The 26,156-nt window shown below is 32.1% G+C and overlaps 1 long non-coding RNA gene across 2 annotated transcripts; it reads right to left on the bottom strand.

Moving 5' to 3' along the window:
- Nucleotides 1-17,064: 17,064 nt before the first annotated feature.
- LOC144424567 (uncharacterized) lies at nt 17,065-25,545 on the bottom strand. Of its 2 annotated transcripts, none has more exons than XR_013476785.1 (6): nt 25,437-25,545; nt 24,566-24,627; nt 23,432-23,547; nt 21,335-21,374; nt 20,194-20,335; nt 17,065-18,354 (listed from the first exon to the last, which is right to left on the bottom strand). It is a non-coding gene; the product is annotated as an uncharacterized LOC144424567 (long non-coding RNA). The 2 variants fall into 2 exon arrangements; XR_013476786.1 differs by having other exon boundaries at nt 20,220-20,335.
- Nucleotides 25,546-26,156: the final 611 nt, after the last annotated feature.

Below are 26,156 nucleotides of genomic sequence, written 5' to 3'. Positions count from 1 at the left end.
GTCCTGATTTCGTCTTCTTTTAATTTCTTCAGTGTCTTCAAAATATTGTGCCTGTGAAGCTTAGACAACATTAACAATATCTAAGCCTAATAAAATTTGTAAATATATTTACATTCAATTTGTAGATTTTTCTTGTATCAGTTTTTTCCTATTTTCTTCATTGTTTCCTTGTATCAGTCTTTTCCTAATTTCCATATTGCCTTCATAATTCTTTGCCTGAGAATCTAGAATACCATTAAAAATATCCAAGCCTAATAAAAACCCTATTATTCCTAATGGCGGGAATGGGTATAAATCTATCTATACCAAATAAAATATTAAAAACAAAAAAGCCCTGGCAACCCTGTTAATATTTTTCTTCTTTTGTCGGTGTCTTGATATCCTGGTTCCTGTTGAAAATATCTTAAAAATAGAAGAGAAATTAATGATTAAGACAAATAAGATTGGGAAATATGGATAGGGCATATTACCAAAAAAGCTTTATTATTAAATATTCAATATCAGCAATGAACATAATACTTCGTGCATTACTATATTAGTATTAATATAACCAAAAAAATATTATATCGAACTAAAATTGAAATCAACGAGTAAGCCTGACTAATGAAACACTTGTAATATACTTACTGGAATTTCAGATTTGTCTCTGATTTCGTCTTCTTTTAATTTCTTCAGTGTCTTCAAAATATTGTGCCTGTGAAGCTTAGATAACATTAACAATATCTAAGCCTACTAAAATTTGTAAGTATATTTACATTCAATTTGTAGATTTTTCTTGTATCAGTTTTTTCCTATTTTCTTCATTGTTTCCTTGTATCAGTCTTTTCCTAATTTCCATATTGCCTTCATAATTCTTTGCCTGAGAATCTAGAATACCATTAAAAATATCTAAGCCTAATAAAAACCCTATTATTCCTAATGGCGGGAATGGGTATAAATCTATCTATACCAAATAAAATATTAAAAACAAAAAAGCCCTGGCAACCCTGTTAATATTTTTCTTCTTTTGTCGGTGTCTCGATATCCTGGTTCCTGTTGAAAATATCTTAAAAATAGAAGAGAAATTAATGATTAAGACAAATAAGATTAGGAAATATGGATAGGGCATATTACCAAAAAAGCTTTATTATTAAATATTCAATATCAGCAATGAACATAATACTTCGTGCATTACTATATTAGTATTAATATAACCAAAAAAATTCTATATCGAACTAAAATTGAAATCAACGAGTAAGCCTGACTAATGAAACACTTGTAATATACTTACTGGAATTTCAGATTTGTCTCTGATTTCGTCTTCTTTTAATTTCTTCAGTGTCTTCAAAATATTGTGCCTGTGAAGCTTAGATAACATTAACAATATCTAAGCCTAATAAAATTTGTAAGTATATTTACATTCAATTTGTAGATTTTTCTTGTATCAGTTTTTTCCTATTTTCTTCATTGTTTCCTTGTATCAGTCTTTTCCTAATTTCCATATTGCCTTCATAATTCTTTGCCTGAGAATCTAGAATACCATTAAAAATATCTAAGCCTAATAAAAACCCTATTATTCCTAATGGCGGGAATGGGTATAAATCTATCTATACCAAATAAAATATTAAAAACAAAAAAGCCATGGCAACCCTGTTAATACTTTTCTTCTTTTGTCGGTGTCTCGATATCCCGGTTCCTGTTGAAAATATCTTAAAAATAGAAGAGAAATTAATGATCAAGACAAATAAGATAGGGAAATATGGATAGGGCATATTACTAAAAAAGCTTTATTATTAAATATTCAATGTCAGCAATGAACATAATACTTCGTGCATTACTGTATCAGTATTAATATAACCAAAAAAATATTATATCGAACTAAAATTGAAATCAACGAGTAAGCCTGACTAATGAAACACTTGTAATATACTTACTGGAATTTCAGATTTGTCTCTGATTTCGTCTTCTTTCAATTTCTTCAGTGTCTTCAAAATATTGTGCCTGTGAAGCTTAGATAACATTAACAATATCTAAGCCTAATAAAATTTGTAAGTATATTTACATTCAATTTGTAGATTTTTCTTGTATCAGTCTTTTCCTATTTTCTTCATTGTTTCCGTGTATCAGTCTTTTCCTAATTTCCCTATTGCCTTCATAATTCTTTGCCTGAGAATCTAGAATACCATTAAAAATATCTAAGCCTAATAAAAACCCTATTATTTCTAATGGCGGGAATGGGTCTAAATCTATCTATACCAAATAAAATATTAAAAATAAAAAAGCCATGGCAACTCTGTTAATACTTTTCTTCTTTTGTCGGTGTCACGATATCCTGGTTCCTGTTGAAAATATCTTAAAAATAGAAGAGAAATTAATGATTATGACAAACACAGATAGGAAAATATGGATACAGCATATTACGAAAAAAGCTTTATTAAATAATATTAAATATTCAATATCAGCAATAAACATAGTACTTCGTGCTTTACTGTATCAGTATTAATATAATTTAAAAAAAGTATTATATCGAACTAAAATCAAAATGAACACTAGATGGAAGTAAGCCTGACTAATGAAACACTTGTAACATACTTACCGGAATTTCAGATTTGTCTCTGATTCCGTCTTTTTTCAATTTCTCCAGTGCCTTCAAAATTTTGAGCCTGAGAAGCTAAGATAATAATAACTATATCTAAGCCTAATAAAATTTGTAAAAATATTTACATGTAATATGTAGATTTTCCTTGCATCCGTCTTTTTCTAATTTTCCCAGTCCCTTCATAGTTCTGTGCCTGAGAAGCTAGAATAAGATTAAAAGTATCTAAGCCTAATAAAAACCCTATTATTCCTAATGGCGGGAATGGGTATAAATCTATCTATACCAAATAAAATATTAAAAACAAAAAAGCCATGGCAACCCTGTTAATACTTTTCTTCTTTTGTCGGTGTCTCGATATCCTGGTTCCTGTTGAAAATATCTTAAAAATAGAAGAGAAATTAATGATTAAGACAAATAAGATAGGCAAATATGGATAGAGCATATTACTAAAAAAGCTTTTTTATTAAATATTCAATGTCAGCAATGAACATAATACTTCGTGCATTACTGTATCAGTATTAATATAACCAAAAAAATATTATATCGAACTAAAATTGAAATCAACGAGTAAGCCTGACTAATGAAACACTTGTAATATACTTACTGGAATTTCAGATTTGTCCTGATTTCGTCTTCTTTTAATTTCTTCAGTGTCTTCAAAATATTGTGCCTGTGAAGCTTAGACAACATTAACAATATCTAAGCCTAATAAAATTTGTAAATATATTTACATTCAATTTGTAGATTTTTCTTGTATCAGTTTTTTCCTATTTTCTTCATTGTTTCCTTGTATCAGTCTTTTCCTAATTTCCATATTGCCTTCATAATTCTTTGCCTGAGAATCTAGAATACCATTAAAAATATCTAAGCCTAATAAAAACCCTATTATTCCTAATGGCGGGAATGGGTATAAATCTATCTATACCAAATAAAATATTAAAAACAAAAAAGCCATGGCAACCCTGTTAATACTTTTCTTCTTTTGTCGGTGTCTCGATATCCTGGTTCCTGTTGAAAATATCTTAAAAATAGAAGAGAAATTAATGATTAAGACAAATAAGATAGGGAAATATGGATAGGGCATATTACTAAAAAAGCTTTATTATTAAATATTCAATATCAGCAATGAACATAATACTTCGTGCATTACTATATCAGTATTAATATAACCAAAAAAATATTATATCGAACTAAAATTGAAATCAACGAGTAAGCCTGACTAATGAAACACTTGTAATATACTTACTGGAATTTCAGATTTGTCTCTGATTTCGTCTTCTTTTAATTTCTTCAGTGTCTTCAAAATATTGTGCCTGTGAAGCTTAGATAACATTAACAATATCTAAGCCTAATAAAATTTGTAAGTATATTTACATTCAATTTGTAGATTTTTCTTGTATCAGTTTTTTCCTATTTTCTTCATTGTTTCCTTGTATCAGTCTTTTCCTAATTTCCATATTGCCTTCATAATTCTTTGCCTGAGAATCTAGAATACCATTAAAAATATCTAAGCCTAATAAAAACCCTATTATTCCTAATGGCGGGAATGGGTATAAATCTTATCTATACCAAATAAAATATTAAAAACAAAAAAGCCATGGCAACCCTGTTAATACTTTTCTTCTTTTGTCGGTGTCTCGATATCCTGGTTCCTGTTGAAAATATCTTAAAAATAGAAGAGAAATTAATGATTAAGACAAAAAAGATAGGGAAATATGGATAGGGCATATTACCAAAAAAGCTTTATTATTAAATATTCAATATCAGCAATGAACATAATACTTCGTGCATTACTATATCAGTATTAATATAACCAAAAAAATATTATATCGAACTAAAATTGAAATCAACGAGTAAGCCTGACTAATGAAACACTTGTAATATACTTACTGGAATTTCAGATTTGTCTCTGATTTCGTCTTCTTTTAATTTCTTCAGTGTCTTCAAAATATTGTGCCTGTGAAGCTTAGATAACATTAACAATAGCTAAGTCTAATAAAATTTGTAAGTATATTTACATTCAATTTGTAGATTTTTTTTTGTATCAGTTTTTTCCTATTTTCTTCATTGTTTCCTTGTATCAGTCTTTTCCTAATTTCCATATTGCCTTCATAATTCTTTGCCTGAGAATCTAGAATACCATTAAAAATATCTAAGCCTAATAAAAACCCTATTCTTCCTAATGGCGGGAATGGGTATAAATCTATCTATACCAAATAAAATATTAAAAACAAAAAAGCCATGGCAACCCTGTTAATACTTTTCTTCTTTTGTCGGTGTCTCGATATCCTGGTTCCTGTTGAAAATATCTTAAAAATAGAAGATAAATTAATGATTAAGACAAATAAGATAGGGAAATATGGATAGGGCATATTACTAAAAAAGCTTTATTATTAAATATTCAATATCAGCAATGAACATAATACTTCGTGCATTACTGTATCAGTATTAATATAATCAAAAAAGCATTATATCGAATTGAAATCAAAATGAACACTAGATAGGAGTAAGCCTGACTAATGAAACACTTGTAACATACTTACCGGACTTTCAGATTTGTCTCTGATTCCGTCTTTTTTCAATTTCTCCAGTGCCTTCAAAATTCTGTACCTTAGATTCTTCTATCTAAGCCTAATAAAATTCGTAAAAATATTTACATGTAATTTGTAGATTTTCCTTGTATCCGTCTTTTCCTAATTTTCCAAGTCCCTTCATAGTTCTGTGCCTGAGAAGCTAGAATAACATTAAAAATATCTAAGCCTAATAAAAACCCTATTATTCCTAATGGCGGGAATGTGTCTAAATCTATCTATACCAAATAAAATATTAAAAACAAAAAAGCCATGGCAAGATCTGTTAATACTTTTCTTCTTTTGTCGGTGTCACGATATCCTGGTTCCTGTTGAAAATATCCTAAAAATAGAAGAGAAATTAATGATTATGACAAACACAGATAGGAAAATATGGATACAGCCTATTACTAAAAAAGCTTTATTAATAAATATTCAATATCAGCAATAAACATCATACTGCGTGCAATATTGTATCAGTATTATTATCTTTAGAAAATTATTATACCGACTCAAATCAAAATGAACACTATAGATGGCAAGCCCTGTTAATACTTTTTTTTCCTTTGTCGTTGTCACGATATCTTGTTTACCTGTTGAAAATATCTCCAAAAATACAATATAAAATAATAAATATGACAAATAAGATAGCTAAATATGGAAACAGCATATTACAAAAAAGCTTATTTAAAAATATACAATATCAGTAATAAACGACAATATAATTAATAAATCAGTAATATACAATAACAGTACTAAAAATATAAAAATAACGTAAAACGAAAGAATCATTTTAAACTTATCATAACAGGACATCAAACACAGGATTGCATTGCAGGGTGTTAGAATACAAATAACAATTGTATTTAGTTTTCTGAGCTATGATTCAATCCAATAATAAATATACAATCAAAAATCCGTTTGCAATTATTCAAATTACATAAATAGTTAGTTCCTCGCGGGTCGACCCATGTTAGACTTCCGCATATAATTCTTTGACAGTGTGTATGACTCTTTGGTATAGTTTTAAACAACAGTCTCATTTGATATAAAAGACATGTGTATGTGCTGCCCAATGCATTTGTTTGCGATCACATATTAGTAATCAGTGCACATACATACGAGCTTAAAGTACGTATTGCAATGAAATACAGTCTCAAACATCAGTCTATTTTTCTATATCAAAGTCTTGTGTGGACTCGATGCATTTGTTGGCTAGCACATTTCAGTTATGTTTAATAAAACTCTTCTTCTTATTCAAATAATTGAGTTGTATTTTCTTTTGAAAAACAGAAAGATTCGTCAAGTTCCATAATTGAAAAATCCTGTAAAAATATATATACATTTATTTCTTATGCACTTTTATAGTAGAGAAAGTAAATTATGAGCAACTTATTACGTATGATGAGGCTCTACAAGACGCCTATAACGTGGTTGGCGGTGACGCTGCGCGACATCAACTCCCTTAACACTTATAACCTTCCAGTTTTCTCGATATTAACAACTACACATCTTTGAATATGATTGAATTCTGATACTGGCAATGAAATACCCAGAACCAAAGTACGAGAAACGAATAATATGTGATGAAAAACGTCAAATAGTGTGCTGATAAAAATGATTATTGTAGAGGTCGAAACGCATAATGTAGAAGCCAAAACAATTAACCCTACTTTTCACATAAGCCAATATATTGGGACATCTGTCATACACGGTCATAATGTATTGGGTTGCTAAAGTTTACGACCAACCTAAGTATGTCTACAACATACTTAATTCCAAAAGATGCAAACAATAGCAACATTAATTTATGCAATTTAAATAAACCCTATCATTTAACCAAAATATAAAACAAGCAAACAATCCGATTATTACAGCAATTAAATTAACACTACTTGAACGACAAACTTCCAATGCGAATTAACTTTTAAATAGCCGACCTGCAATGATCCGAAATAACTATAAACAAACAAGAATATGAGGAGACAAAACCGATACAAGATTTTGTTGAAGTCAACATGCCTCTTTTCTCCCCACGAACAGAAGATGAATTGCCTTAAAGAGAGAAGTCTATGAGCGGTCATTCACTGAAAGTACAACGCCCGATAACTTTTGAAATAACCCCGGGTCAAATATATATACGGAAGAAAACAATTAAACTTTGTCTGCTGCTGAGGAAATAAATCTTAGTAGTAGTATGTGTAACATACTATTACATGCTTGAGATGACTTAAAAAAGATGGTATTTGATATCATACGAGGTTTGCAGTGGAAGAGTATATTGTTTTACAACATAATATTTGATACAATAACGCATGAAGTGTATATCTATTTTAAACAATACATTAACGTCCATTACATTATACCAGAGATTCCAACTAAGAGATGTACCGATACCTTTTGTCGCCGATACCAATCCGACAACAACGATAAAACGACGATATTAATATTTTAAAGCAGAAATTGCCGACATTTACATGCTATGTAATTATTATCTCAGGTGTTCAGTCCAAACAAGTTAAAGTAACAGTTTGCAAGCATTATTCATGCCACACAATTTTTCAAATTTGAAAACGCCATATTTCAGATAAAAAGAAATTAATGTTTTGGATCCTGCTACGTTTTTTAATTTAAATACATTGTACACTGATGTTAATTATATCGGTGTTCGGTTAGAAAACTTATCGGGTTTGGCTACTGTAGGTGGTAAAAAAAATAAATGTTCACTCAATCTATCCAACTGATAAATCGAGTTGTGTGCGCAGAATTTTATGCCATGCCAACGTCGTATTTTGTATTTTGCACATCGAAAAATTCACATTTGATATACTTCTTCATAATTTCCATGTAATGTTAAAATTGTCAATATAAAAATAGGTTGCAAAGATAGCCAAATTAGTTGAGCTAGTTGGGCTGATAAATGGCTAAAATCAGTTCATAATCATATACCCGTTTCTATTCGCGTGGTTGGGAAACAGCATTGCTCCTATCTAACGAAGCTAATACCGCGAACACGATCACTCCAAGCAAAAAATAATTTTTATATCAGTATTTCAACCTACTTTTTAAATTCACACTATAATATTATGTTCTTTTTTAAACCAAGAGCAAAAAACTGTAAAATCAAAAACTATCATAAAGTCTTGACAACAAAAAAAAAATGAAAAAGTATGAAACGCAAAGAACTACAGAAACAAATGTTCGTAGAAGTATGTAATGGACAGACATTTTTTTTCTTTACAGGTATCCCATATTTTCCTCTTTATATTGTTAACGGCGTTTTATATTTTGTACTAAACTAAAAGAGGGTTTATTTGATTTGGGAGATTTGTTTTCTTTAATATTTATAGTCACGTTAACATATTTTAGAATTTGATTTTAAAACAATCGCACTACAAATAGGAGTTTCAGGATGTACCTACATGAAAGCCAGTAGAATCCGCATTTTTATTTTTTTAAAAGCTCAGACTGATATAATTTTGTCATAATTACATCCAACACGCGCCTTCAGTTAACAGTTAGCTGGACGTGTTTTATTCTAAAATATTCTAACACTCTCCAACATTAAAATTAGAAGAAAGTTAAAGTAGTAAAATGAGTTTATAAATGCCCACTTATTAGCAGAGGATCAGCTAAAATAGAAGAACAAACGATTAAGCAAAGGCTTAAATAATATGGCTCGGCATGTGTGCAATGTAAATGGGATATTTTCTGCCTTTCCAGCCTGTTTGGGACTGTTTTCTATGCGCTGGAAAATATGAATATTCTATGTAAGCGTCAAGTATACAACAGTGCAGCATACTACAGATTTAGCAACCAATCACAAAAAATCATTTTTTTTACTACATTGGATACCCGACAGCCAGAGTGCACCTTCTGAAAAGAAGTCGGAACAACAACCGTTGGAATATCAAGCGCACAAACCGATTATAAACAGATCGAGCAATAATCAAACACATCAATTTAATCACAATCAAAAACTATATGAAATATTTTGTACAGAGACAAAACAAAATGTATAAGAAAAAACTAGCCTTGACAAAATGAAAAATTTGAAATGTTAGGAACTCCGGAAAAACGGCCCGCGAATGAACCAGAACGACTTTCGCTATTATTGCTGCATATTATTGTATTTCATTACTTCCAGTTTCGTGTACAAAATGACCACCTATTAGCAGAGGATGAGCTAAAAAGAAAAACATACAATTAAGCGAGGAGGGATTAATAAATATGACCTGGCATGCGTGCAGTGTAACAAATTTTTTTATAGCTTGTCAGCTTGCTTAAAACAACTTAACGTGTTAACTTTTCGTTCAAAAATAAACCATTTCAATACACATATTAGAAACTATGAATATTTAGTGTCGGCGTCGGATAAATAACAATTCAGCTAATAAAACAGAACTAGACAGCAAACAACAGAAAATATCATTTTACTTCCTACAAGCATATTAAAAAGTTAATATTTAGGGTTGAAAATACGATTAAATTCAACGAGAAACTCAATGTTGGCTCGTGAGATACTAAGTAATTACTTTTCACCCAGTTATTTCTTGCTGGTCTTCCTGTATTATAATTTGTACAACCCTGCTGTTTGATTTACATTTTTTACCACCAAAACTAAGTCGTGTCTAATGAAGAATATAAGGGAGACAAAATCCGAAAAGTAACTTGCGTTTTTTTATGAATCTGTTGCTGTGCAGCTTTCAAACATCTGATCAAGCGTTTTTGTTATGGCGGAGATATAGTGTGAGGAATTTTGTGTAAAAAAGGGTGTTAGAAACAAGAATTTTGCAGTTCATTTACCTCTCTTCATTACATAGATTGAGATTTTCGCAAAATATCATTATATAATACAGCATTGCTCTGCAAAAGTACTCGCAATCCCTGATGAAGAACAAACTGATCAAGGTCGTTGCGACAAAATCAGAAAATTCTGAAAATTTACCTCCTAAAAGTCCTAAAGTAAACAGATCGAGCAATAATCAAACACATCAATTTAATCACAATCAAAAACTATATGAAATATTTTGTACAGAGACAAAACAAAATGTATAACAAAAAACTAGCCTTGACAAAATGAAAAATTTGAAATGTTAGGAACTCCGGAAAAACGGCCCGCGAATGAACCAGAACGACTTTCGCTATTATTGCTGCATATTATTGTATTTCATTACTTCCAGTTTCGTGTACAAAATGACCACCTATTAGCAGAGGATGAGCTAAAAAGAAAAACATACAATTAAGCGAGGAGGGATTAATAAATATGACCTGGCATGCGTGCAGTGTAACTAAGATTTTTATAGCTTGTCAGCTTGCTTAAAACAACTTAACGTGTTAACTTTTCGTTCAAAAATAAACCATTTCAATACACATATTAGAAACTATGAATATTTAGTGTCGGCGTCGGATAAATAACAATTCAGCTAATAAAACAGAACTAGACAGCAAACAACAGAAAATATCATTTTACTTCCTACAAGCATATTAAAAAGTTAATATTTAGGGTTGAAAATACGATTAAATTCAACGAGAAACTCAATGTTGGCTCGTGAGATACTAAGTAATTACTTTTCACCCAGTTATTTCTTGCTGGTCTTCCTGTATTATAATTTGTACAACCCTGCTGTTTGATTTACATTTTTTACCACCAAAACTAAGTCGTGTCTAATGAAGAATATAAGGGAGACAAAATCCGAAAAGTAACTTGCGTTTTTTTATGAATCTGTTGCTGTGCAGCTTTCAAACATCTGATCAAGCGTTTTTGTTATGGCGGAGATATAGTGTGAGGAATTTTATGTAAAAAAGGGTGTTAGAAACAAGAATTTTGCAGTTCATTTACCTCTCTTCATTACATAGATTAAGATTTTTGCAAAATATCATTATATAATACAGCATTGCTCTGCAAAAGTACTCGCAATCCCTGATGAAGAACAAACTGATCAAGGTCGATGCGACAAAATCAGAAAATTCTGAAAATTTACCTCCTAAAAGTCCTCATGTTGCGTGCTTTCAAATCTACCAATTTATTACGCTTCTTCAGAGAATTAGAAGTAACCATTTCATTTCTTTCTTAAATTTGTGGAAACGTCCAACTCTTTTTTGTTGCTCCATTTTTTTTCATTTCCCCACTATTTAGCTTAACATTCTTACTTTGCATCTTTATTGTTTTACTCTTACAATAAACATCATTTAGCATTCACAAATGTATTTTTGTACGGCTAAGACATTAACGCGACAATGACTTAGAAATAAATTATTATTATTTATTAGAATTTTTTGTATTTAAATAAAAATTTACCAAAGACAACTCTGGGTCGGGCATTCAAGTTAACAACAGAATTCAATTCAATTCAACGAAAGCATTAATTTTAAAAAACACCACCGAATGCAGATTTCAATTTTTTTTAATTATTCCTAACCCGAATCCTAACCCAAGCTGGACAACCACTAATTTGTTATTTTAAAGATTTAATTTTTAAGTTCAATTCAATGGAGGCATTTTTTTTCAAATCAAATCTCTCATTTTTCAAAGAAACATTTACAACTGTGGTAATATACCTAAATAATTAGTATATTGCACCATACGTTTTTTCAAAAATATTGAATTATTTCGAACTTTTCCGACCCAGCGGGGAAAAATTTGAATATTCCATCAAATCGAGGATTGAATAAATAACTTAATTCAACAAAAAGTTGTGGTGGGAAAATGTGGTAGTCGAAAATGATAAATTTTACAAAAATTGATTGATTTCAGAAAAATATTTAATTATTTTGATCTAATTTTGGCTTGGGGGTTAAAATTTGAATCTACCAATAATTTTTCGAACTATGACATTATGTGAACTATATGAACTATGTCAAGTTTTGAGTTTATGAATGACAGAAAATGTAATTTGATAAATTAGATATGAATTGGATACATATTTCAACAAATCTATTTGTACCTGTCTGCTCTAGCGAAAAGGCAACATCAAATAAAACAACACTCCGTAGATTTTCCAAATTCTAAACCCTAACCATTCCAAGCTTGTCGAACTCTTGCGCTATCCTGAAAGCTCCCGCCAAGCCCCATTGTACCGAATGGTTGTAATTAGGAGCCCAATTCCAGACTTTATAAAGGGGAAGCATAATTTCGTGCAGGGTTATAGAAAATTAAAAGATTGAGGTTGAAAATCCTTGGCTTGCCATAACAACCCGAGATGTTTCAAAGTCATAATCAGAAAGCATCTAAGGGCACTATCATATAAGCAGAAACACCAGAGCGCGCGACATCCGTGGAGATGACGGGTTCACTAAAACTTACAACTGCGCAACGCTATACAAACAGCAACGCTAATTTATTAGTTGTTGAAAGTGTAACTTTGAATATCTGAGATGAACTGTAGTTAAATTTGATAATTAATAGACAATGTGATAGAAAAGTCCCATAATATAAAACTGTTTTAATTTAAAGGAACCTCGTCGAATCCCTAGAACAACACCAACAAACACCAAAAGTTCGATTTAACCCTGGTTAATTAAAAACTACTGTTCTAGACTATTGAAAAACTGACAAAACGCTATGGCAACGAAATAAACCCATAAAGTACGAATACAATAAATGCTATGAAATGAGGCCCGACCAATTGTATTAATGCAGCTGCAAATGCCCTCATTGCCTGTATTATAACCCCATTGTTGGCGACTGGCGCATACGGCGATACTTGTCAAACGATGGAAGAACGCCCAAAAGGGAACATAACCCGCGTCTTTCCGGGAATTATGTGTGCGAAATTAACCAATTAGCAAAATTTATCGCATACCAGCTAAAAACTGCACACTCGCCCGTGAACTAGAGGGTGGAAACCATTGCATTACATGACTCTACGAATTTATAAAAAAAAATGGGCGAAATATTTTGGACATCTTGTGAGAATAATTCACATATTTGCAGCTCTTCATGACTAGCGGGATTTAACATTATATATTAGTTTATACCGGACAAAATATGAATTGAAAGATTTATAAGATTACATACTTGCTCTTTACTCTCTAGACTAAATAGGCTTCCATCTAACTCTGTGATGCACCATACTATTAACATTGTCGATTCCGTTTGATGCAATGACTTTTTCAAGCAGTGTTTTAGAAAACTGAAAATAAATATATGGTTTCATTATCAAGTTTTGGAGTAATAAATCCCAAAAAAATGCTGTTTGACAGAGGTAAAGCAAAGGTTATTTTCCATCTAACTCTGTGATGCACCATACTATTAATTTTGTCGATTCCGTTTGATGCAATGACTTTTTCAAGCAGTGTTTTAGAAAACTGAAAATAAATATATGGTTTCATTATCAAGTTTTGTAGTAATAAATCCCAAAAAAATGCTGTTTGACAGAGGTAAAGCAAAGGTTATCTTATAATAAAAATACATAAAAATATCAATTTAATGCCATATTATGTGCATACCGAGTCCATCTTACTTTAGGTGGAACTAAATTTCGTTGACCTAAGACATTATCAAGCTATTTAATTAACAAGACAGAAATACAGAGAAGAGATATTGTTGTTCGAACTATGTCTTTGGCTATTCGGGTTTGGCTACTGTGGGTGGTAAAATAAATAAATGTTCACTCATTCTATCTAACTGATACATACTGAGTTGCGTGCATAGAATTTTATGACATTATAACGTCGTATTTTGTATTTTGCACATCGAAAAATTCCCATTCGATATATTTCCTCATAATTCCCGTGCAATGTTAAAAATGTCAATATAAAAAATTGGCTGCAAAAATAGCCAAATTAGTTGAGGTGATAAATGGCTAAAATCATGTCATAATCATATTCCCGTTTCTATTCGCGCGGTTGGGAAACAACATTGTTCCTACCTAACGTGGTTAATACCGCGAACACGATCACTCCAAGCAAAAAATAATTTTCATGTCAGTATTTCAACCTACTTTTTAAAACATTCTGGAATAGAATAAAAGTTAATTATCTTGAAAATATCAGTCTACATTTAGCCGATATCGATACGAATGCCGATACCAAAAAAAATGCCGATATCACCGATACCCGATACCTTTCACCGAAAGCTTTTCAAATTAGTTTTGACAAGCACTGACTGTATAACGACACTGATGTTTGTTTTAAGCAGAAGGTAAAACACTCATTTTAATCATTCCAAACCGAAATTGAAATAAATGAAAAGTCAATCTACCGCAATTAATGATAAATAAAACAAGTAAATAATACACGATAGTTATATGAACATTTGTTAAAAAAAATTACTATTCAAGGCAAAAATAATATTGCAAAATGAACATATCATATTGGGTTAGTTTAGCTGTCCTCAGTTAATATTTGGACGTGATTCGACTTAAAATCCTTCGAATTCGAGCGATAAAATTAGAACCAAGTTACAGTAAAAAAACGCGAAAATCAGAACATAACCCGTAAGTTCAAATGACATTATATTTTCATGGCATCGTGATACCAAAACAAGTTTATAGATGACCTATTATTAGGGGGGAAAAGGAGAACAAACGATAAGCGAGAGACTCAAGTAGAAAATGCGTGTAAAAATTCACACTATAATATTATGGTCTTTTTTAAACCAAGAGCAAAAAACTGTAAAAAAAAATCATAAAGTCTTGACAACAAAAAGAAATGAAAAAGTATGAAACGCAAAGAACTGCAGAAAATGTTCGCAGAAATATAAAATGGACGGACATTTTTCTTCTTTACAGGTATCCCATATTTTCCTCTTTATAATGTTAACGGCGTTCTATATTTTGTACTAAACCCAAAGAGGGTTTATTAAAAGGAATTAAAGCAATCGCACTAAAAATAAGAGTTTTAATATGTACCTACATGAAAGCCATCAGTAGAATTCGCATTTTTATTTTTTTTAAAAGCTCAAACTGGTATAATTTTGTCACAATTACATCCAACAAGCGCCTTCAGTTAACAGTTGATTGGACGTGTTTTATCCTAAAATATTCTAACACTCTCCATCTTTAAAATTAGAAGCAAGTTAAGAGGGAAAACGAGTTTATAAATGTCCTTAAATAGAAGAACAAACGATTAAGCGAAGGCTTAAATAATATGACTCGGCATGTGTGCAATGTAAATTGGATATTTTCTGCCTTGCCAGCCTGTTTGGGACTGTTTTCTATGCGCTGTGAAATATGAATATCCAGTGTAAGCGTAAAATATACAACAGTGCAGCCTAGAACAGATTTAGCAACCAATCACAGGGAATCTTTTTTTTTACTACATTGAATACCCGACCACCAGACTGCACCTTCTGAAAAGGAGTCAGAACAACAACCGTTGGAATATCGAGCGCACAAACCGAGGATAAACAGATCGAGCAATAATCAAACACAGCAATTTGATAACAATTATAAACTATATGAAATATTTTGTACAGAGACAAAACAAAATGTGTAATAAAAAACTAGCCTTGACAAAATGAAAAATTTGAAATGTTAGAAACTCTGGAAAAACGGCTCAAGAATGAACCTGAACGACTTTCGCGATTATTGCTGCATTGTATTGTATTAGCACTTATTAGCAGAGGATCAGCTAAAAAAGAAAAACATACGATTGAGCGAGGAATTAATAAATATGACCTGGCATGCGTGCAGTGTAACTAAGATTTTTCTAGCTTGTCAGCTTGCTTAAAACATTTTAATTTTTCGTTCAAAAATAAACCATTTCAACACACATATTAGAAACTATGAATATTCAGTGTCGGCGTCGGATAAATAACAATTCAGCTAATAAAACAAAACTATTCTAAAGTATTTGCAATCCCTAATGAAGAACAAACTGATCAGTGTCGTTGCGACAAAATCAGAAAATTCTGAAAATTTGATAAAAAGTCCTCATGTTGCGTGTTTTCGAATCTACCAATTTATAACGCTTCATCGGAGAATTAGAAGTAACTATTTCATTTATTTCTTAAATTCGTGAAAACATCCAGTGCTTTTTTGTTAATACATTTTCTTTCATTACGCCACTATTTAGCTTAACATTCTTACTTTGCATCTTTACTGTTTTACTCAAAGTAAAATACAATTCACATCATTTAGCATTCACAAATGTATTTATGTACGACTAAGACATTCACGCGACAATGACTTAGAAATAAATTATTATTTATCAGAATTTTTTATATTTAAATAAAAATTTACCAAATACAAATCTGGGTTGGGTATTTAAGTTAACAACAGATTTAAATTCAATTCAACGAAAGCATTTATTTCAAAAAACACCCCTGAATGCAGATTTCAAATTTTTCAATTTCTCCTAACCCGAAACCTAACCCAAGCCGGACAAACACTAATTTGTTAACGACGGATTTAAATTCAATTCAATGAGAGCATTAATTTCAAATCAAATCTCTTTTTCAAAGAAACTTTTCCGATCTAGCGGGGAAATATTTGAATATTCCATTAAATCGAGGACTAATATAAACAAGAGAGCTGTGCTCAAATATTTGGACACGTCACAAGGTGTCGCTATTTTTTATTTCGACACATAAAAAACGCGAATCTTTGAGGTCCACAGAAATTATTGAAATAAGTAAAAGTAATAGCCTTCTGGCAAAAAAATCAATCTTTAACCACTGAAAATTTCAAAGCAATTGTTCAGTATTCGAAAAGAAAAGCGATTTCATCATGACGAAAGAGAAGAATACTAGCAAGAACAACAACATAATATTGAAACGATCGTTATGTACACTGACGTGTCCAAAAACTTAATTAAACAAAAACTTGCGGTGGCACAATGTGGTATTCGAAGATGGTAAATTTTACAAAAATTGATTGATTTCAGTAAAATATTTTATTATTTCGATCTAATTTCGGCTTGGGGGTTAAAATTTGAATGTACCAATAATTTTTCGAACTATGACATTATGTGAACTATATGAACTATGTCAAGTTTTGGGTTTATGAATGACCGAAGGCGAAAATTTGATGTAATTTGATAAATTAGATATGAATTGGATATATATTCAAACAAATCTATTCGTACCTGTCTGCTCTAGCGATATGGCAACATCAAATAAAATAATACACCGTAGATTTCCCAAATTCTAAACCCTAACCATTCCAAGCCTGTCGAACTCCTGCGCTATCATAAAAGCTCCCGTCAAACCCCATTGTACCAGATGGTTGAAATTAGGTGCCCAATTAAGACTTTATAAAAGGGAAGCAATATTTCGTGCAAGGTTATAGAAAATGGAAGGATTCAGGTTGAAAATTCTTAGTTTGCCATAGCAATCGAAGATGTTTCAAAGTCATAAGCAGAAAGCATCAAAAGGCACTATCATATAAGCACAAACACCAAAGCTCGCGACATCCGTGGAGATGACGGGTTCACTAAAACTTACAACTGCGCAACGCTATACAAACAGCAACGCTAATTTATAAGTTGTTGAAAGTGTAAGTTTAAATATCTGAGATGAATTGTAGTTAAATTTGCATAATTAGTAGACGCTGGGATAGAAATTCCCATAATAGAAAACTTGCTTTAATTTGAAGGAAGCTCGTCGAACCCCTGTTACTCCAACAAAAAACAAAAAGTCGATTGAACCCTGGTTAAAAACTACTCTTCTAGACTATTGAAAAACTAACAAAACGCTATGGCAACGAAATAAACCCATAAAGTACGAATACAATAAATACTATAAAATGAGGCCCGACTAATTGTATTAATGCAGCCGCAATTGCCCCATTACCAGTAATATAACCCGATTGCTGGCGGACTGCCGCATACTTCGATACTTGTCAAACGATGGGAGAACGCCGAAAAGAAACATAACCCGTGTCTTTTCGGGAATTGTGCATACGAAACTAACAAAGCAGGAACATTTATTGCATACCAGCTAAAAACTGCACACCTTCCGTGAACTAGCGGGTGGAAACCATTGCATTATATGACTTTACGAAATTATATAAATAAAATTGGGCGGAATATTATGGACATCTTGTGAGGATAATTCAAATATTTGCAGTTCTTCCTTACTAGCGGGATTTAACATGATATATCAGTTTATACCTGACAAAATATGAATTGAAAGATTTATAAGATTTCATACTTGCTCTTTACTCTTTACACTATATAGGCTTCCATCTCACTCCGTGAGGCACCAGACTAATACCAATGTCCGTTTGATGCAATGACTCTTTCAAGCAGTGACTTAGAAAACTGAAAATAAATATGTAGTTTCATTATCAAGTTTTGGAGTTACAAATCACAAAAAATGCTTATTAACAGAGGTAAAGCAAAGGTAAGCTAATATTAAAAATACATAAACAATATTATTTTAACCACGTGTAAATGCCATTATTGCCGATTTATTCATGGGTCAGTATCAATTAAAAAAGTGTTTTAACAAAGTTGAGTTACGTGAACATTCAACAGTGAGTATTGTAGTGATTACCAATTTACGAAGTTCTTTAATTATTATAGCATAGAAATGTCCAACTATCCGCTTCAAAAATATTGCACCCCGGGGTCAATAATGATGGTATTGTTCGCCTAAAATTGGGACCGTAATTTACAAACTGTGATAGAAATCCTACACAGAAGATAGAAATCATAATAAAATTAATTTGTGTTGTGAATGCACTTGTTGTACGTGATTGTGAACTCACAATCATGTCCGAAATTTAAAAACTACGATATCCGCCGTGATAATAAATATTTACTAGTGGATAAAAAAGTGCTTTAAAAATAGTCTAACAATATTAATTGGATTGTCGGCCGCCAAAACGATCGCGGTGACAAATAATTCACTGAGGCCTTCGATTACGACAAAATTATGAAATAAAAAAGCCACACTGTTCAAGTAAAATCCGAAAAAAAAGTATTGCCACGGCGATGGTTTCGGCGGACGACATCCCAATTGATGTCGTTCAAAATGACAATACTGATTATTCGGTGTCCGTTAAAAATATTCGATTAACTCGATTAAAAAATACGATTTTGCCCGCCAGTGATCACGGCGCAAGTACATAATCATTGAATGGAAATAAAACTTCATAAATTCCAAGTAATAGTTTCACATTTCATGCATTTGATCGGCGCTACATGCGAGCGTATTTTTGTAAATATAAACCATTATGACACTACTGACATCTGCGAGTTTTAGTTCTCTCTGAAATTAATTTTCCCGAATTTTTGATGTTTTATTTCCAAATGCGGGTACCCGCTGACTACGGATTAATAGTCGACGTTTAAAATACGACTTGTAAAATATTCACCAACACCATCAGGCAAAGAGACGTAACGTAACCCCCATTGGAAAATCCTGGCTGCACCCCTGGATGCGGCAATATTTAAAATGCGGTATTTATTGGCTTAATTGTGTTCAATGAAACCTGCAGTTGCGACGACTTACGTCTTACGACAATATAAAATCATTACAACTCAAAATTACCGCGTGGACTTGAATCAGTGGACTTGAAATGAAGAACAATGAAACCAAGTGTAACAACACTGAATCCGCCCCGCCGCAGGCCTGTCACTCTGATTCTTTTTAAGGTTTCACCGTTTGAAATACCCCAAGATATAGACAAAATACGAACGATTGTAATTTAAATTATTGCGAAAAAAAATCAATTGATATATTTTGCATTAATTATTTTATATATTGTCACATACCGAGAAAACGTCGTATGCGGCTCCATAGGTAGTTAGTTTCAAAATAGACAAAAGGTACATCGCGTGAACAATTTACTGTGTTTCGATTTCAGTTACTATTATGGCATATATTTTGAAGAAATCCTAACATAGCACCAAATTTTGTGATTTACAATGTCTAAAAAGCGTTTTCAATCTGCTGCGAGACTGCTAAAACAAAACTTATGGTATTATCTTCCGTTTTATATTTTAATTTTAATATTTTATAATGCCGCAATCAAGAAATTGGGTTGCGGATTCACCTCTTTATCATTTATTTCTTCACCGATTTTTATAATATAGTATTCTAACTTTTTGTGATTAATGTAAATTAGAAAGATTCCGAAGATTTTAAAAACATACCTGCTCTTTAGACTCGAAGCACCCACCTCTCTCAGTGATGCATAATCGGACAAATAACTCCGCATGTCTTTTGATGTATAATGATAAACTGTCTTTTCCGCTTTCAAGTTTCAGAAAGCTGAACTTTATGCGAGATAATGAACTGCAAGTAAATTTTGTATAATATTGATTTGAATAAATATAGTTGTTCGAACTAAGTCATTAATAATTTTTAGATTTATAAGTTACGGAAAATGTAATTTGACAGGAGCACAGAGAAGCTATACTTATACTTTGGATACATAAAATAAAAATATTAATTATCAGTTCATTGACAAATTATTCAGATTTCCCCCTTATTTACTAACATTACTTTGGAATGATCTGTCAGTTTATAATATTGCAACACATAATATAAATTATATTTATATTCATTCAAAAGCACGTTGAAAGTACGGCTATTAAGAAATGTAAATATCAAAAATAAGGCGGAAAATATAAAATTTAACAAATATTTCTGTTTCTAATTACCTTTACGCCCCTCAAAAAAATTGTCCACGCTCTTGTGATAAGTAGGGCTGGGCATTTTCGAATACCTTGTGATTTCAGAATCGAATCGAATAATTTTTTCGAATAGAATCGAATCTCGAATACTTGAAAATATATAATTGTAAGCGATTTTATTATAGTAATTGATCCTCTCAACAAATGAATTACTGAAGACATAGAACAAATCCCTCAGATAGATTACTGAGCGTTCACACAGAATAACAAACACGTTATTAGTCGTATGTTAGAATTTCGTTAAAAAAATACGACTCCAATGAAAAAAAATGAGGAATTCACCTTGAAGATTAGCGGAAAGATAAAAACAAGATGGCGGCGATTCGAAATTTAGCTCTGAACCGATTCGAATAATTCACTATTCGATTCGATTCGAATATTCGATTCGAAATGCCCAGCCCTAGTGATAAGCTATGCTTATCCTAAAGATACAAGGACGACAACTTGTACTGATATTCATTTACGTTCATTCTATATTATTTGCAGATTTTCAATATTATGAATATTACTTATTCGGAATGATCTGTCAGTGTGCTATGTTGTATCTGATTATCTGAATCTTAACTAGTAAATTATTTATTAGTGTGTTATATTTTACCTTCATATTCTCTATAGTCTTTTCTTCCCATCCCAGAGACCTGAAAATATACATCTATAAATAACTTGATGCCATCTATAAATGCCAAAGACATTTTAGACATTATATATATAAATATAAGAACATGACAGTTCATAACTAGGGAATAAACGATAGCAAAATAAGGAATATATTCCCAGATTCAAACGCTTATGAACATAAGGCTACTAGCAATAGGGCTGGCTATAGTAGATTTACAATTGGTGGGATCTCATGTATATATATAGTAACCTTCGAAATTTTAGTTTTGGACACAAATCCCATTGTTAACCAGTACTAAAGGGTGTACGATTCCCGGTTATATTGATGCATATTGACGCACTTGATTCTACTCACTCATATAATATCGTTATTGGAAACTTAATGCAATTTTAGTTCGAAACACATGTGAACACGAATGTCATGGTTAACTAGTACCAAAGGGGGTAAGATACACGATTAATCAAGTCAAGTCAAGTTTTTTTTTTCCAACCAGTGAAAAGTATCACAACCATAAAATTTACACCGTTTTACTGGGGAAGGGACGTCGCGGGGAACCAAACTGGTTATCGAGCAGCGACACCAAAGTTCCTAATATCTAATTAAAAAAGTAAAAATTCTAGAGTTTTGAAACTACTATATCTTATATTGACGGTGAGTGACGTATATGAAAGAGACCATCCAGTAGAAATTATATAGGAGAGTTTATATTAATTAAGCTCTTTTCAATACACATGATTAGGCATAACATGACGTGACCCGCACTAACAATGGGGAAAATAGGACACGCATTTCTATTTCTCTATTTTTAAATAGTTATGAACATGGATGCTATGATAACATAGGACTTTTAGCAAGGGGATAAGAACCAAAAAGGAGTTTACATTAGGTTGAATATAATTTATACAGTATCGTTTTTGAAAAATTTAGTTGGAACACGAGTTCTTTAAGGTGTAAGATTAACGACTATCTTAATTCAAATAGTATGACTCACTCTTATAATATCATTATTGGAAATTTGGGACGATTCCAGTTTGAACTAGTTGGGAACATCATTGGCATGAATATCAACTGTGAACTACCCGAGCGTACAGGTCACAATGAGCCACAGTTACATTTAAAAAATTAGCCTGATTACTTTATATAGTATGTTAGTTAGTGTCAACTACCATTTGTGGCAAAATCGCTCATCAGATTAATGAAATGCCAGGACTACGATTTTAAAAATGTCAGACATATTAGTATATATAGGCACCCTAGGATAAACAACAAGTTAAACAATAAGTTTTAATATTCGCATGGTTATTAAGTTGGGGTTGTGTTTTAACCGAATTGCACTTAACGAGGCATAGTTCAAACTCTTCCAGTATCTCTGCAGATATACACTGCTGAACTAAAAGTATCACTATGAAAAAATTTCACTGTTTGTCGTAATCACAACGTGACACCCTATTGCGGTGAAACGCCTTTTATTTATGCTGGCCTAATAACCTTTAAAAAGACTGACATTTCAAGATAGTAATTGGCCTTTCGGTGTGGACGATTAAACGAAACGACCGCAGATGGGACAACACAGCAGTTAGCCCCTGCGCTGTACTGACTATGTTATTATTCACAGGATATTGCTACAGTTAATTCGTAGGACAGAATATTTAATTCCGCGATTCTACGAAATGAGCATGGGTTTGGTTTAACAGATTTTGCCATAAACAATTATGAGCGCGCATTGGTGCCCAAACTGACAAAAATAAGATCAATTTAATGCATTCCTGTATCTCGACTATTGGGCGAGAACGAAAAAAAGCTTAATTTTTTTATTTCTAAAACATGGCCCTAGCCTTATTCACTGGGCCGACTCAATAGCCAGAATAAAACGGTAGTTGTGCGTATAATGTTATTTTGAAATTTTGAGATTGTAATTTTTAAAAAATTTCATTTGACACACGAACCAAAACTGAGCTTATACTCAATATATTGAAAGTAATATTTCTCTGTGGATTTCCCGAAAAAAAACATATATATTTTATTAATACTATAGACATCTAAATTGAAAAGATTTCAAATGATTTGGGCACATACTTGCTCTTCAGACTTGATAGGCCTCCATCTCACTCAGTGATGAAAAGCTGGCACTTGACGAATTTCTTTTGGTACACTGATAAATTGTCCTGTCAACTTTCAAGCAGTGTTTTAAGCTGAAAATCAATATATGTGTCAAGATTTTGTGCAAGCCAATTCTAAATTTGATTCAAACTAAATTTCGTTGAGCCAACTAGGTCATTAGGTAGTTAATTCACACAAACGCTATTTGACAGAGACACTGCAAAGCAAAAAATATACGTTAGTTTCAATAAAATACGTAAGGGGTAAATTTCGACATTTGATTTCATAAAACCCAAACTTTTCTCCAATATTTTTTTAAATACACAAAACTAAGAAAATTTGAACGAATAAAATTTATTCAGCAATTGCCATAAAATTTCAAATATTATAGATTACCATAGAAATTGCTTTTCATCAACTCAACAGTTACAGGTATATATATGTAATCATTCAATTTCATAAATTCAGCTTAATATTTTATAACATATCAGGTGTAGTTTTCAAACTGCACGAGTTGCAAATATTACAATAACAGTAAAACACCCAATGAACTTTTATAACTGTTTCATGGAGTATATGACTAATAATTACCTCTGATCAGTAACTTGTAGAATTATCACATTGTTCACGGTGGGGATCGCAAACTGGAGATCGCTATCCAGCAGAGAAGCGAGCAACGAATTTTAGGGGTCTCAAGAGAGTACACCAATTTGATACAAGGTACTATATTTATAGTACTATTTAGGACCTCAAAACACAATTATTAAAACATGTGCAAAATCTAAATCTCAAATTTCGATAGAATGCACAGGATAAAATAAGCGCAATAACAATGTTGGCTCGCATCGAACTATTTAGCATTTTAAACGTGAACGTGGGTCTTACTTTTTTGAAATTTTGAGTTGAAAGACAATTATTAAAACTTGTAAAAATATGAATCTCGAGGGAAAACACACGATCAAATATGTGGCATAACGATGCGGACTTTGATCGCAAGGCCCGAGACGCGGTGCGCTCGCATCTAATTGTTCAGCATTCTAAACGAAAACAGTGGTGTACAGGAATAAAATAGGCATCGAAAGTCAAATAAAACGTTTAAATGATATTTACTTGTATTATTCCTCGTTCGTTGCTTTGTGTCTTTAAATCTCCAACCTTTAATAGTTTTGCATCTGAAAAAAAGGTAAAATATTGATAAATAAACTGTCGCAGAACTGTAGCTAGCATATTCAATGAACAGCGGGGCTGAATCTATCGGATCTTTTGCACAAAGCTCCCGCCACGTTTTAAAATGACATATTAGTAATTATCCATTTGGGGTTAGGAATGATTTAAAAATTTGAATTTTCAGCACAATCTGCATTCCTAAATTAAACTACCAAGATGGCGCACAACCTAAACCCTAACCAGGTACACATACTGTGTTCAGGTTGTGCGCCATCTTGGTAGTTTTAAGTTAGGAATGCAGATCGTGCTGGAAATTCAAGATGGCGCACAACCTGAACCCTAACCATGTACACATACTGTGTTCAGGTTGTGCGCCATCTTGGTACGAATACTATGGGAGCACCCTATACACAATAAAATATAAAAGTGAAAAGGCTACGCGAATCTCTAATAAACCATTGATTTTGCGCTACATTTGCGAAAGTTTTGAAAGTTATGCAATACATTCATGTAAATCTTGTCCTGTTGAATGCAGCTTACGTAGATCAGTATATTACATTTAAGTTTCCTAATATGATAAGTCTATGTATTGCCATATAGCTTTATAGTTCGACCAGTTGTGAGGAAACGGTGGAACCCGATGTTAGTGAGTTCGATACAAAAGAGAATCACCCACTAATCTAGACGTCTGTATTAGGTTAATAATTCCATTTCGTATATGCCCGAAAACCTCTAATTTACCACTTATACAATAGAAAAATGAAAGCAATAGAATAGCAATGAAAACAATAAGTATAAAAAACATTTAGCTCACCTGAATATCGTTTCGAACTCGCTGTCATAACCCAACAGTCAGCTTATCCATACATCTTACACAAAATCGAACCTCATCCTACGACGAACATTTGTGACTGCGATGTCGCTTGTGGCTTCCCGCGCACAAATATTTGACGAAAAAAGCTAACTGATTGTTAGTAATCAAATAGTTTTAACTGATTACTTTAATTACTCCAGGTTGCCGTTACGAGACGATCACGCTTCTAACGCATGATCTCCAAGTTGCAGAATGAGGATGACGGTTGGGATTTGCTTCATACATTTTCTGATCGCATAATACCTAGTTCATAGTATTTTCGGGGTGTTTATCTCGGTGACCGTACATTTGAACCCACGTACATTTGAACCCATGCGTATATCCGCGGATTCAATCTATATGGGGGTGCTAAAATCCATGGGTTAGGGTTAGTATGGGCAAATAACCGTGAAACAAAAAAATTCATAAGTGCAATAGTACGCAGGTGCAATTGTCGTGGGTTCAAATGTAATGGAACCGTTCATCTCAGATCTCACATTTTTACATCAGTAACGGGAGCTTGGTACAAAGAATCCAGCATTTTCATTATATTTGTCTTTTCATATTTGTCGAATAAACGCGCACGTGGATGTCATCAAAAATGTAACCTTCCTTCCACTCAATGAAAGAATAACGGCGTGTTTAGCGTTATATCAATGCATTCTCTAAATTGACGTACAA

This window comes from Styela clava, chromosome 6 (assembly GCF_964204865.1).
Source record: "Styela clava chromosome 6, kaStyClav1.hap1.2, whole genome shotgun sequence".
Classification (NCBI taxonomy): Eukaryota; Metazoa; Chordata; class Ascidiacea; order Stolidobranchia; family Styelidae; genus Styela; species Styela clava.
The sequence above is the reverse complement of the archived record's forward strand: the minus strand, read 5'-3'. Positions and strand labels throughout refer to the sequence as shown.